This window comes from Bombina bombina, chromosome 1 (genome assembly GCF_027579735.1).
Source record: "Bombina bombina isolate aBomBom1 chromosome 1, aBomBom1.pri, whole genome shotgun sequence".
Lineage (NCBI taxonomy): Eukaryota > Metazoa > Chordata > Amphibia > Anura > Bombinatoridae > Bombina > Bombina bombina.
Genome location: NC_069499.1, coordinates 729,171,374 through 729,185,631, shown reverse-complemented (window position 1 = coordinate 729,185,631; position 14,258 = coordinate 729,171,374). Strand labels below are relative to the sequence as shown.

The following is a 14,258-nucleotide window of genomic DNA, read 5'->3' as shown; positions in this document are numbered from 1 at the left end:
TCTATTAGTCATAAGGATGCCATATGTCCTCTTTCATGCTGTTGTTTCTGTTGAGGCTCCGGGAGCCTCTTCTAAAAAGGCCTAAGGATAAAGAAGTGTACTGGGTTTATAATCTATGTTTTTTGAGATTTCACGGTTGCAATTAATGATCTCCGTGTTTCTAAAATCAATGCCTTTCCTGTAATCTAATTTTCAAAAGGATGCCATATGTCCTCTTTTTTTTTTTTGCTGAATAATCATTTTTACTGGGATGGGATAAAAAAAATGGAAATAAGTTGTCAAATGTTGTACTATAACAAGATTTCTGACAAAACAGGTACAAAAAGTAACAAAATATTATGAATCAGAAAGTTGTAACAAGAGGGACCAAAGGAAAAAAAAAACCCTACATCACTGGGCAGCTGGATAACTGAACTGCAGCACCACACTCCCCACATTATAAGACATAAGTAACACTGGGAAAAATACTTTTAATTGAAATACATACTGATAACTATGTTAAAGTAGTTAGATATACCAAACTGGACTTGTATTGATGAGGAATGAGTGCTTAAGAAATACAACAATTACATTTTTATAACCTTTTTTTCCCCCACTTTGAAAATTTACAGAATTCGCCCAGTTTGTCTCTTGCATCCATGCTTCTTTTGTTTGAATTCACCACTACTAGATCAGTTTCCTTCTAAAGGATAAATTCCATTATGCAAAATGAGTTGTAATTCACAGAACGTGGTTTGTTTCCTTTTGATGAGGAATTTTTTTTTTTTGTTCTTAGCAACAAAACTGCGTTACTTCATTTAAGGTGTTGCGGGCTTGCCTGGAATCTGAAGCGTCACATAATTGGACAGAAGTGGACAGGTTTGTCTACATATTTTACATTTAATAAATCCACCTGTTTGGCAATAAGTCAAATATTACATCTACGATGTCTTCACCAAATCATAGACATAAATATGGAAATCGTCATCAAATTTTATGAAATAAACAGAGGATTTAGCTTCCACTTGGTGTATTACCATGCCAGTCCTTTTTGAGCCATCTTCTTTGGCATACTCCACTTGCTTTCCTACAAGGCTGTCCACAACTTCTCCTGGTTCTCTTTCTGCTGGAGGGGAATCATTAGAGTCTGGCATGATGCAGAGATCTCCTTCTTTGTAGTCATCTAATAGCTGATACATATATAAAACTGGGTCCTTCTCGTAGGTTATATAAAACCATGTGTTCATTATGGGAGCTCTTGCTAAGACCATTCCTCTCCACTCATCCTTAGAACCATCTTCTGTTTCAAACATGTGTTCAACAGCTTTACCAATCATTGTGTCTGCCAAGTGAGCATCACTAATTCGAGATGAAGCAACTCTATCTGGAAGAACTTCAAGAGCAGACACTCGCTCGTCCTTGTGGAGTTCTAGTCCATAGACACAATCAAATCCATCATATTTAATAAGATAAAGGGATGGGTTGTCTGGCACTTGTTCCAATACAGTTCCTTTCCATTGTGTTATTGGGCCACTACCTTCTTTCCAACCATGCTGTATTCTGCAACCTACAATATTCCTCTGGGGCTGGGAAACTGGTTTGCTTGGACCAACATTATTTCAATGCTTCTTGTGAGAAGTCCTTTTTTTCATCATACTGGCAGACACACCTGCATGTGCTGCATCACCTCTGGCTCTCTGACCTGCTGCCTTTCCGAATGGGGTCTTCATTCATCTGTGTATAAAAGGGCAGCAAAGCTGCCAAACTAGCGTAAAAATCCTATTCCTCCAAATACCCTTTTTTGTTCCAGTCTATACAAAGAAACTGTGTCCTTTTAGTCCACCATCCAAGCAAGATTTCTGTGTTTCAATCCACAGCAAGTGGTTCCGATGTCAGGCTACTCCAACCTGAAGAGTGCTGCATAGACGTAACATTTAGTTTACTACACAGTCCCTCCAGTCCTTGCGATTTGTTGCAGTACTCTGTCTCAATTATATATATATATTTTTTTAGTGTCCTAACCTCCTCCCTTTTTTCTGCCTGCCTTATCCGTCATAGGTTTTGTCGGCAGCACTAACAGCAACTCCCACCTCAAGCTCTCCTGCTGAACTTCCAGACCCGGCCCATACCCTCACATTCCAGTTCCTCGTTTTCCTTTGTCTTTGGAACCCCTCCCCCCACTACATTTCCTCTGCCAGATCCATATGTCCTCTTTCATGCTGCTGGTTTTGTGGAGGGTCCTGGAGCCTCTGCTAAAAAGGCCTAAGGATAAAGAAGTGTACTGGGTGTATAATCTATGTTTTTTTAGATTGCACGGTTGCAACTAATGATCTCTGTGTTTCTAAAATCAATGCCTTTCCAGAAATCTATTTTTCTAAAGGATGCCATATGTCCTCTTTCCTGCTGCTGGTTTTGTTGAGGGTCCAGGAGCCTCTGCTAATAAGGCCTTAGGATAAATAAGTGTACTGGGTGTCTAATCCATTTTTTTTTAGATTTCCCGGTTGTAATAAATTATCTCTGGGTTTCTCAAATCAATGCCTTAAATGTAATCTATTGTTCAAAAGGATGCCATATGTCCTCTTTCCTTTTTTTTTTTTTTCTCTGTATTTTTGTTTATTTTAGAAAATGTAATGCACTTATAGCTTCACTAAGATAAGATTATGACTTTGCACACTGCCATTTTCCATGCAGCATTTTGACATGTCGTGTGATATGACTAGAAGATTGAAGAATGGTATGTTTTGAATCTGCTGAGCATAATAAAAAAAAATTTTTTTAATTTAACTTGAGTTAATAACTGAAGCATGACTTCAGGAGTCAGGTGTGGTCGTAGGTAGTGGTTGTTAGCAGATTATTTTTATTGCAAATTTCAATTGCCACAGCGTGCGTAAAATGTGCGTCACTAGTCCAAATCTTACCTTTTTTTTTCATTCAGGGGTGTCCGGCGCCATATTGGAAAGGCAAAAAACAGGTCTCCGTACCCGTTGATATAAGGGGTGACTAGTGCTTTTACCAGGCTCCTCTTGGATAGCCCCAGAAAGTGTGACTATGAATCCCAAAAAGAAAATTAAATTAAGGTTGAAAACTAACTCCAAAGTAACTTGTAAGACCTGGAGCTCCTCAAACACACGTCCTACCGCAACAGCTATAGGCTCCGCCCCCCACAAATCTTAACTTTTTAATGCCAATTGATATTGCCACAGCTGGAACAACAGTAAATAACATGTGCGTCACCACAGTCTCCGAAGCTGTTGTCAGATGTATACAAAAACAATGATAAAGTATTCCTTTCGGGGCGCAAAGAGATGGCTACCGGAACACTCCAGGAACTTCACAAGAGTCGCTGTCTTGTGTTTCTGGTGATGTTTGAGACATCTGGGTAGTGTACAGGGAGGCCCAAAATCCTCTCCATCTCTGTGCACCACAGGACAGGACATCCTTGTCATCCATAAGCACATGAAATTGCTGGCATTTTCGTTGCTTCAAGAAGTTCAGCTTTTGTGGTGATAGTACAGAATTAAATAAACTTTGGTTTCCTACCATACTCAAGACAATCTTGTAGTTCAAGCTTCGGACTTGCTGTGGGAAACAGTGGCCTGTCCATACCAGGAAGATGATTTAGACAGAAGTAACGAGCTCTGCTTGCAGGTGACACATGTTTATCGACAATCATCAAAGGGGTTGCTTGCAGAATATGGCTGATGGCCCCTTATTCACATGTTTGTCCAGAGCCACAACACTTGCAAACAGCCAGAAGAAAGGTCGGTTCTCACCAGCCTTAAGTTGAGCTTCAATTACCAAATGCTGATATTCAAAAAATAGACAAACAGTGCCTTAAAAAACACATTTGCAATATGGATTCACCAGAGCAAGGTCATTCCAAGTACTTCCCACGATAACAAAATTAAAATGCCACAAATCCGCAATCTTCCCCTTCACATTATTATTGTCACACTACATTGTACTCCTATGCCCACCTCCCTGCTCTTGTTTTTGTTGAGGGTCCTGGAGCCTCTGCTAAAAAGGCCTATGGATAAATAAGTGTACTGGGTGTCTAATCAATGTTTTTTTCTATTTCCCGGGTCATATAAATTATATCTGGGATTCTAAAATCAATGCTTTTACTGTAATCTATTATTCAAAAGGATGACATATCTCCTCTTTCATGCTGTTGTTTCGGTTGAGGCTCCGGGACCCTCTTATTAAAAAGGCCTAAGAATAAATTAGTGTACTGGGTGTCTAATCAATTTTTTTTCTATTTCCCGGGTCATATAAATGATACATGGGTTGGCCAAAGAAGAAGCCTCAGGAATGTAATCCTGAATAAAAGACAGGGAAATTCAGCACTCTTTTATTATTTGATAACAGCTCACCTCACTCTGATGAGTCAAGATAGCAAGGTTTGGTTGAGGATGGCGCTCCCCCCTCCACTCCAAGAAAGGCACACACAGACTTAAAATTGTAAATTAATAAGTTTATATGTAATTAAACACAAGTGAAATACATAAACCTAATGAAAATAAATAAAACAGAACTGAAAAAAATATTAATAATAAACAAAAAAATTAACCTGACCGGTCAGGAGTACATGCATTGGTCACTAGTAAAACATCAACAGAATCATTCATAGTAGACCATATTCAAGGTCTAGGCCTAGATGGGCCCTGTCATTAGCTCCGCTCGTGAGAGTAAAAGTAGGAGCTAAATCTTTAATAGAATCGTGTCAGGGTTTCAAAAAGGCCACAAGGTTGAATATTAGTATCTCTTAGCAAGCCTGGATGAAGGATATTTGAGTGTGCAAGCTCAGTTATATAAACAGTGTTTCAAACTTATACCTCATAGGTCCACTTCAGTCACGCTACACCCGGCTACACACAGCACCCCTGTAGGGGGAGTAACACTGGGCAGGTTTTCAAAGGGGATCTAAGCAGACTGTAAAGTGGATCAAATGGATATGTACAGCGTATTATGCATACATGGTATATAACACATCAATAACCACTCTTGATGAAATGACATGTATGGCACTGCTACAGGCCCCACCATAGACTGTTAGGCAAGCGTGTAAAGGGTCATGCAGGTTGTGGGTTAAAGCAGTAGCTGTTGTTAGAGCAAGTTCATCATGCAGTCAGGTTAGTTAATGCGGCCCAGAACTTCGCCAGTCCCATACATTCACTGTAAAAGTTTCCAAGTTTCAGAGATAGTCAGCATGTATAATAAGTCAGATATAGGTAATGCAGATGACGTCACTTATACAAAGTACCATCGGCAACTTCAACTGAGATTGACAGTCTATAGTTAGCAAGAAGGTCTTATGTCCGCATATTCTTTATCCAATTCAGGAGCTGGCAGAATAAGTAATGCCATTTAGGACAACAGTTTTTATACGACCTGTCTGTGCGTTCTCCTCAATTCCTTCAGCACCAGGTAGTTTCAGTGTAGGCATACGCTTTACATAGAGACAGCGCAGCGTCTTTGCAAGAGATTTCAATTGACAGCGGCAAGTGCATGCGCCATGTGACCGGCCAGGATAGCCAATGCCTACGCGCGTTTCACCCGCTTGTCTTCACTTCAGACTGGGCTTCGTCAGGGCGTTATTCTGGATATGTCAGTGCGTCCTCCTTTATAGTAATCACAAGTTCGCCTCTGCTGGTGGGTGAAATTATTGCATGTCTTACCCAAGCAGTTCTTCCAGTGGGAATTTCCAGACCACTTGGGATACACTTCAAAGTTACAATATAAATCAATTATCTAAAAAGAAACAATTTAACTAAGATTCCAACAATATTAACTAAAACAGTTTAACCAGATACAATGTGTACTCAGCCTTTCAAGACCTGTATATGATACATTATACACATGCATTTGTATCTGATTCAGATTCACGAGGTTTTTAAAGAAATAGAGAAAAAATATAAAAGTTGCTTATACAAAAAGTGTATGTTATCTCCAATGTTTGTCATTTTCACTTTGTGTTAGAGCTGGCCTACCATTATTTTAAAGAAAACAAGCCATGTCAAGTTTGTCATTTAGTCCCTGAGGAATCTGGGTCTCAAGAATTGAGATCCACCTGCATTCCTTGCGGAGGAGGACTTTGTCGTTGTCCCCTCCTCTTCCATTCATGATGCCCCTATCAATGCCTATAAATCTTAGAGAGTCAGGATCACAAGTGTGAACATGTTCAAAGTGTTTTGCTACATTACTTTTAGGGTTTTTATTCTTAATGTCGTCCCGATGTTCGGTGATTCTATCCTTTATGGCTCTTCTTGTTTTCCCTACATAAAAGAGGGGACAGCTACAGGCAAGAAGGTAAATAACACCTTCGGTGTTACAATTTACAAAGTATTTAAGTTTGTAAGTTTTACCTGTATTAGTACTGAATTCTCTGGTTTTGAGCATGTACCTACATGCTACACATCTGCCACAAGGAGAATTACCCACAGATCTATGCTTAGTTAGCCAATCCAATTGCTTGGGTTGTGATATATACTGGCTTCTCACTAGTTTGTCTTTGAGGTTGGGTGCCCTCCTAGCAGTAATATTTGGGAAGTCACCCACTTCCTGAGAAACACTAGGATCACTAGTGAGCACCTGCTAATTTTTTGCAAGTATATTCCTTGTAATCTGTAATTAGTCGTATTTTTGAGTCTTTTTTCTTTGTTTGGGGTGAGAGAAGTTTGTCCCTGTCTTCATGCATTGCATGATAGAATGCTCTTTTTACTACTCTTTTAGAATATCCTCGATCTACAAATCTTTTTTCCATCTCAAGAGTATGTTTTACATATTTTTCCTTAGTTGAGCAATTCCTTCGCAACCTGAGGAATTGCCCTTTAGGAATTCCCTTTTGCAAATGATTGGGGTGATGGCTTGATGCCAGTAGTAGACTATTTGTCGCAGTATTTTTGCGATAGTTTTCAGTCAACAGGGTCCCTCCTTCAATCCTTACTTTGATATCAAGAAACGATATTTCTTCCCTGCTATATTGCAGAGTCAGAGAGATGTTTCTATCGTTGTCATTCAGGATTGCAATGAATTCTTTGAGTGTTTGCTCTGAGCCTTCCCATACTAAGAAGACATCGTCCACATATATTAGCCATATGTGGACATTTTCTTCAAAGATGGGATTTTGGAATACCTCATCCATCTCCCAATTACCCAGGTGAAGGCACGCATAAGTCGGGACGCATGTGGCACCCATAGCTCTAACACAAAGTGAAAATGACAAACATTGGAGATAACATACACTTTTTGTATAAGCAACTTTTATATTTTTTCTCTATTTCTTTAAAAACCTTGTGAATCTGAATCAGATACAAATGCATGTGTATAATGTATCATATACAGGTCTTGAAAGGCTGAGTACACATTGTATCTGGTTAAACTGTTTTAGTTAATATTGTTGGAATCTTAGTTAAATTGTTTCTTTTTAGATAATTGATTTATATTGTAACTTTGAAGTGTATCCCAAGTGGTCTGGAAATTCCCACTGGAAGAACTGCTTGGGTAAGACATGCAATAATTTCACCCACCAGCAGAGGCGAACTTGTGATTACTATAAAGGAGGACGCACTGACATATCCAGAATAACGCCCTGACGAAGCCCGGTCTGAAGTGAAGACAAGCGGGTGAAACACGCGTAGGCATTGGCTATCCTGGCCGGTCACATGGTGCATGCACTTGCCGCTGTCAATTGAAATCTCTTGCAAAGACGCTGCGCTGTCTCTATGTAAAGCGTATGCCTACACTGAAACTACCTGGTGCTGAAGGAATTGAGGAGACGCACAGACAGGTCGTATAAAAACTGTTGTCCTAAATGGCATTACTTATTCTGCCAGCTCCTGAATTGGATAAAGAATATGCGGACATAAGACCTTCTTGCTAACTATAGACTGTCAATCTCAGTTGAAGTTGCCGATGGTACTTTGTATAAGTGACGTCATCTGCATTACCTATATCTGACTTATTATACATGCTGACTATCTCTGAAACTTGGAAACTTTTACAGTGAATGTATGGGACTGGCGAAGTTCTGGGCCACATTAACTAACCTGACTGGCCTTTTTGAAACCCTGACACGATTCTATTAAAGATTTAGCTCCTACTTTTATGCTCACGAGCGGAGTTAATGACAGGGCCCATCTAGGACTAGACCTTGAATATGGTCTACTATGAATGATTCTGTTGATGTTTTACTAGTGACCAATGCATGTACCCCTGACCGGTCAGGTTCATTTGTTTTGTTTATTATTAATATTTTTTTCAGTTCTGTTTTATTTATTTTCATTAGGTTTATGTATTTCACTTGTGTTTAATTACATATAAACTTATTAATTTACAATTTTAAGTCTGTGTGTGCCTTTCTTGGAGTGGAGGGGGGAGCGCCATCCTCAACCAAACCTTGCTATCTTGACTCATCAGAGTGAGGTGAGCTGTTATCAAATAATAAAAGAGTGCTGAATTTCCCTGTCTTTTATTCAGGATTACATTCCTGAGGCTTCTTCTTTGGCCAACCCATGCTACATTTTTTAAAGGGTCTGCACCATTATGTCCTTAATGTAACTGAGGCTATTCTGCCTGTATATTATAGCTAATTATACTATTATTCATCTCTTAATATTTAAAATAAATGCAATTGTGTCCCCTTCTGTGTATCATATAAATGATATCTGGGATTCTAAAATCAATGCTTTTACTGTAATCTATTATTCAAAATGATGACATATCTCCTCTTTCATGCTGTTGTTTCGGTTGAGGCTCCGGGACCCTCTTATTAAAAAGGCCTGAGGAAAAATAAGTGTACTTAGTGTCTAATCAATGTTTTTTTCTATTTCCCGGGTCATATACATAATCTCTGGGATTCTAAAAACAATGCCTTTCCAGTAATCTATTATTCAAAAGGATGACATATCTCCTCTTTCATGCTGTTGTTTCGGTTGAGGCTCCGGGACCCTCTTATTAAAAAGGCCTGAGGATAAATAAGTGTACTGGGTGTCTAATCAATGTTTTTTTCTATTTCACGGGTCATATAAATGATCCCTGGGATTCTAAAATCAATGCCTTTCCTGTAATCTATTATTCAAAAGGATGACATATCTCCTCTTTCATGCTGTTGTTTCGGTTGAGGCTCCTGGACCCTCTTATTAAAAAGGCCTGAGGATAAATAAGTGTACTGGGTGTCTAATCAATGTTTTTTTCTATTTCACGGGTCATATAAATGATCTCTGGGATTCTAAAATCAATGCCTTTCCTGTAATCTATTATTCAAAAGGATGACATATCTCCTCTTTCATGCTGTTGTTTCGGTTGAGGCTCCGGGACCCTCTTATTAAAAAGGCCTAAGAATAAATAAGTGTACTAAGTGTCTAATCAATGTTTTTTCTATTTCCCGGGTCATATAAATGATCTCTGGGATTCTAAAATCAATGCATTTCCTGTAATCTATTATTCAAAAGGATGACATATCTCCTCTTTCATGCTGTTGTTTTGGTTGAGGCTCCGGGACCCTCTTATTAAAAAGGCCTAAGAATAAATGAGAGTACTGGGTGTCTAATCAATGATTTTTTTTTTTATTTCCCGGGTCATATAAATTATCTCTGTGATTCTAAAATCAATGCCTTTCCTGTAATATATTATTCAAAAGGATGACATATCTCCTCTTTCATGCTGTTGTTTCGGTTGAGGCTCCGGGACCCTCTTATTAAAAAGGCCTGAGGATAAATAAGTGTACTGGGTGTCTAATCAATGTTTTTTTCAATTTCCCGGGTCATATAAATGATCTCTGGGATTATAAAATAAATGCCTTAACTGTAATCAATTGTTCACAAGGATGCCATATGTCCTCTTTCATGCTGTTGTTTCAGTTGAGGCTCCGGGAGCCTCTTATAAAAAGGCCGAAGGATAAAGAAGTGTTCTGGGTGTCCAATCAATGTTTTTTTTTTTATTTCACAGTTGCCAAAAAATTATCTATGGCTTTGTAAAATCTATACCTTACCTGTCATCTATTGTTCAAAAGGATGCCATATGTCCTCTTTCCTGCTGTTGTTTTTGTTGGGGGTCCGGAACACTATTCTAAAAAGGCCGAAGGAGAACGACCTGTACTGTACTTGTTGTCCAATCATGTTTTTGTTTTCAATTTCACAGTTCATAATAAATATCGCCGTGTAACTAAAATCAATGCTATACCTGTACTCTGTTGTTCAAAAGGATGGCATATGTGGTGTTTCATTCTGTTGTGGTTGTTGAGGGTCATGGCCGTGGGACAGCGTATAAAACGGCTGAAGGAGAACAACCTGTACAGACTTGCTCCTCTTTTTAGGCAGGCCAGCTCTTTGCATACATGCGCACAGACTCTGTAACGCATGCCTCTTTTAGGGAGAGGTGCAGCCATAATGCAGGGTCAGAACCTCTGCCTGCAACTGTTATACTCGATTTTGGGAAAGGAAGTAACCTTACCATGGTTCCCTGCACGCACGTATTGTTGTTATATTTTTGGTGAGGGTAATCATGATGGCCATGTAGACCACCACCACTGAGAGTCCTGGAAGTAACAGGGATGAGATGAAAGAGCTAAGAATAGTAGAACTTGAAACAACAGAGTTAGCCATGGGTGTTAGTGCAAAACCGCTTGGCTTTTTTTGGCTTTGGGTGCGGCTATTCATGCAGGCCATATAGAGCTGCCACCATTCGGTGTCGTATCAGCTATTAAACTAATAAGAACAGTACTACCAAAATACAGCCAATGAAGGGCCTCAGGAAGACTGAGCCAAGGTTGGATTATAGTATTTGGTTAGGCTAATCATGATGACCATGTAGACCACCACCGAGAGTCCTGGAAGTAACAGGGATGATGAGATGAAAGTGCTAAGAATAGTACTACTTGAAACAACAGAGTTAGCCATGGGTGTTAATCCAAGACCGCTTGGATTTATTTTTGTATTGGGTGCGGCTAATCATGCAGGCCATATAGAGCTGCCACCATTCGGTGTTGAATAAGCTATAAAAATAATAAGAACTGTACTATCAAAATACAGCCAATGAAGGGCCTATGAAGACTGAGCAAAGGTTGGATTGTAGTATTTTGTTCGGCTAATCATGATGGCCATGTAGACCACCCGTAACAGGGATGAAAGTGCTAAGAATAGTACTAATTGAAACAACCGAGTTAGCCATGGGTGTTAGTCTAAGACCACTCGGCTTTTTTTTGGGTTTGGGTGCAGCTAATCATGAAGGCCATATAGACCTGCCACCATTTGGTGTTGTAACAGGTATTAAACTGCAAAGAACAGTACTACTTAAAACAACCTACTTACCATGGGTCCCAGAGCATATGTTTGGTTATTATATTTTGTAAGGGTAATCATGCAGGCCATATAGACCTCCACCTATAGGGTGAGTATGAGTAACAGCTATTAAAATGCGAAGGACATTACTAATTAACACAACATAGTTACCATGGGTCGCAGACCAAGAGCAGATGTCTTATTATTATATTTTGTATGGGTAATCATCCAGGCCGTATAGATCTCACCAAGTAGGGGGAGTTGCAGAGATTAAAGTGCTAAGAATGGTAGTACTTAAAACACAAACTAGTTAAAATAGGTACCAGACCGCATTTCTTATTATTATATTTTTTCAGGGTAATCAGGCAGGCCATATAGAACACCCCCGATAGGGGGGGGGGGCAGGGATTAAAGTGATAAGAAAAGTACTAATTAACACAAGCTAGTTGGGTCCAAGAATGCATGTTTAATTATTAGACTTTATTAGGGTAATTATATATCTAACAAATCTATCTATTTCTCTTCTATCGATTCTATCTAACTATCAATCTATGTATATCTATCTATCCTATCTATCAATCTATCTTCTGTCCGGGATGTTTTGAGACAGCCACTTTGGGAATGTTAGTTGATTTAGGCCCATTATGGCTTAAAAGCAGACTCTGCATAAACTATGTAATTTTCCATGGGAGTTTTGCCAGGGATCCCCCTCCAGCATGCGACAGTCCAGGTGTTAGTACCCTTGAAACAACTTTTCCATCACTATTGTGGCCAGAAAGAGTCCTTGTAGGTTTTAAAGTTCGCCTGCCTATTGAATTCAATGGCGGTTCGCGGGTTTGCAAACAATACCGGAAGTTTGAGTCCGCCGTTCGAGAACCGAAAATTTTAGGTTCGCGACATCACTAGGCAGCAATCTCAGAGACTGCGCACAGAAGCAATAGCTAGTAGAAAAAGAACCTTCCAAGACAAACAACTTAATGTCAACCTCATGCATAGGCTCAAACGGAGCCCGTTGCCAATTTTTAAGAAGAAGATTTAAACTCCAAGGAGGTGCATTAAATCTAAACACCGGCCTGATCCTAGTCAGAAACTTAACATGCGACTGTACATCCAGAAGCTCAGCGAGCCTCTTGTGCAGTAAAAACAGACAGGGATGACTTCTGGTGGATGGAGTGATCGGGAAGAAGCAGAGTGAAAGAGCTCCGTACCTAAGCTGCAGCAAAACCACATACCGGTCGCTCCCTGACATCTCCCTTGCTGGCCTCAACTTACCACCTGCAGGCTGAGGTGTTCTTTTTTCTCGCCAGCCAGGACTCGCTGCACGGAGGACTTCAGACTTGTCCTCATCCAAGGAGGGTTCTTGAAGTGCGCATACGGGAGCCATCTTGGAAGTGCGCAGCACACTCATCCCCTTAGATGCAGATGAGCAAACTGAACAGGAGTACCCTGCAGACATCAACATAGGGTTTTGTGAAGCTGCTCCCAGGAACGGTAACCTTCATTTTCTTCAGAGGTGGGGGCACATAAATTGCACCTTTCTTTCCCCTGTCCTCATACCCAACACCATTTCATGGGTTTTGGCCACTGACCGGCCTAGGAATAATACAACAGCCAAAGCTAAAGTAGCACCTGTGCAGCTCACACTGATAGACTTTATTAGGCAAGATACCTTCATCTTTTGTTGCTCTGTGTGGGCTTGGTGCACAAATCCTTTTATAACATCACAACTGCACAATACTATAACCCCCACATGCTCAGAGGGGGACGGGGCTTATTGATCCTCTCCTTCAGAAACACAGGCCCATCACTACAGGGGCCTTTAAAAGGACTCTTGCAGCCGTGGTTTTGAGTATAATAATTCCACAATAACAGGCGGGAGAGGAGGTTTTTGCAGCTTATGAGCTACACAAAAGGAGAGTATTAATAAAAGCCTTGTCTTTATTTTCTGGAACTTTCTCAATTTCTGTAATACAGCACCTGTCTGCTATGGAAAACAATGGCACACAGTGCCACCTAGTGTTTTATACACCACTTACAACTAATAGGACAAAAACATCTGGTAATCTAAGAAAGTGGATAAATATTTCAAAAGACTGTCTTCAACACCTACAGACACCATGAGCCACAAGAACAAAGGTACTGAAAGAAAGCAGCGCCACACTATTGAAGCTCACTCTGCTCCTCAATCACAAGGGGACTTGGAATCTATCTCTACGGGAGAAAGCTCAGGCTTGCTGCAGGAACTTAAAGCATTCTTTCTGCCCAAGATGGACTCTCTCCAAACAGGAGTGGATACGCTGACAAGCGAAGTGCGACTTAACTCTGATGAACAACAAATTTGGAAGTGGAGGACAAGCAATATGAGTCTGAAGGCTCTTTGAAATATCTGCTAAAGCAAAACCAATATCTCCAAGACCGCCTGGAGGATCTAGAGAACCATAGCAGATGCAGCAACCTGCATATTGTTGGGGTGCTGGAAACCATCAAAGACAAGGATCTCCTTGAATTTACAGCATTGACCTTCCCAAGATTACTAGGCATCTGCCAAGAAAGATTGCCACTGGACATAGAAAGGGTGCACCGGATAGGCCCGGAGAGGTAATTGGATAACATAAAATCAAGACCCCGACAGGTCATTTTGAAATGCCTTAACTACCAGGAGATATTGTCGGTGCTGAGGGTGTACAGAGCGAAGAAGGAGGTCAGATTCGAAGAAAACCGTCTGCTGTTGTTCCAGGACTTCTCAGCTGAAGTCACAAAGAGGAGAAAGGAATTTGTCCCTATTTGTACTCCCGCCTTTACGAGCAGGGTCGCCAGGTGGCTCTGATTTATCCAGAAAAACTACGGCTGCAGACATCATCTGGACCAAAGTTCTTCACTTCACCTGCTGCTGTGCAGGCTTTCTTGGCCTCTGAAAAAAGTCAAGAAGATGGCTGAACCTAGAAGATGAACATTGTGATTCTTAAGTATCTCAGGGACATTCACTGTATCATTTGTTTA

At 40.3% G+C, this 14,258-nt stretch overlaps 1 pseudogene; it reads right to left on the bottom strand.

Moving 5' to 3' along the window:
- Window positions 1-818: 818 nt before the first annotated feature.
- On the bottom strand, window positions 819-1,730 carry LOC128639610 (spindlin-Z-like; annotated as a pseudogene).
- Window positions 1,731-14,258: the final 12,528 nt, after the last annotated feature.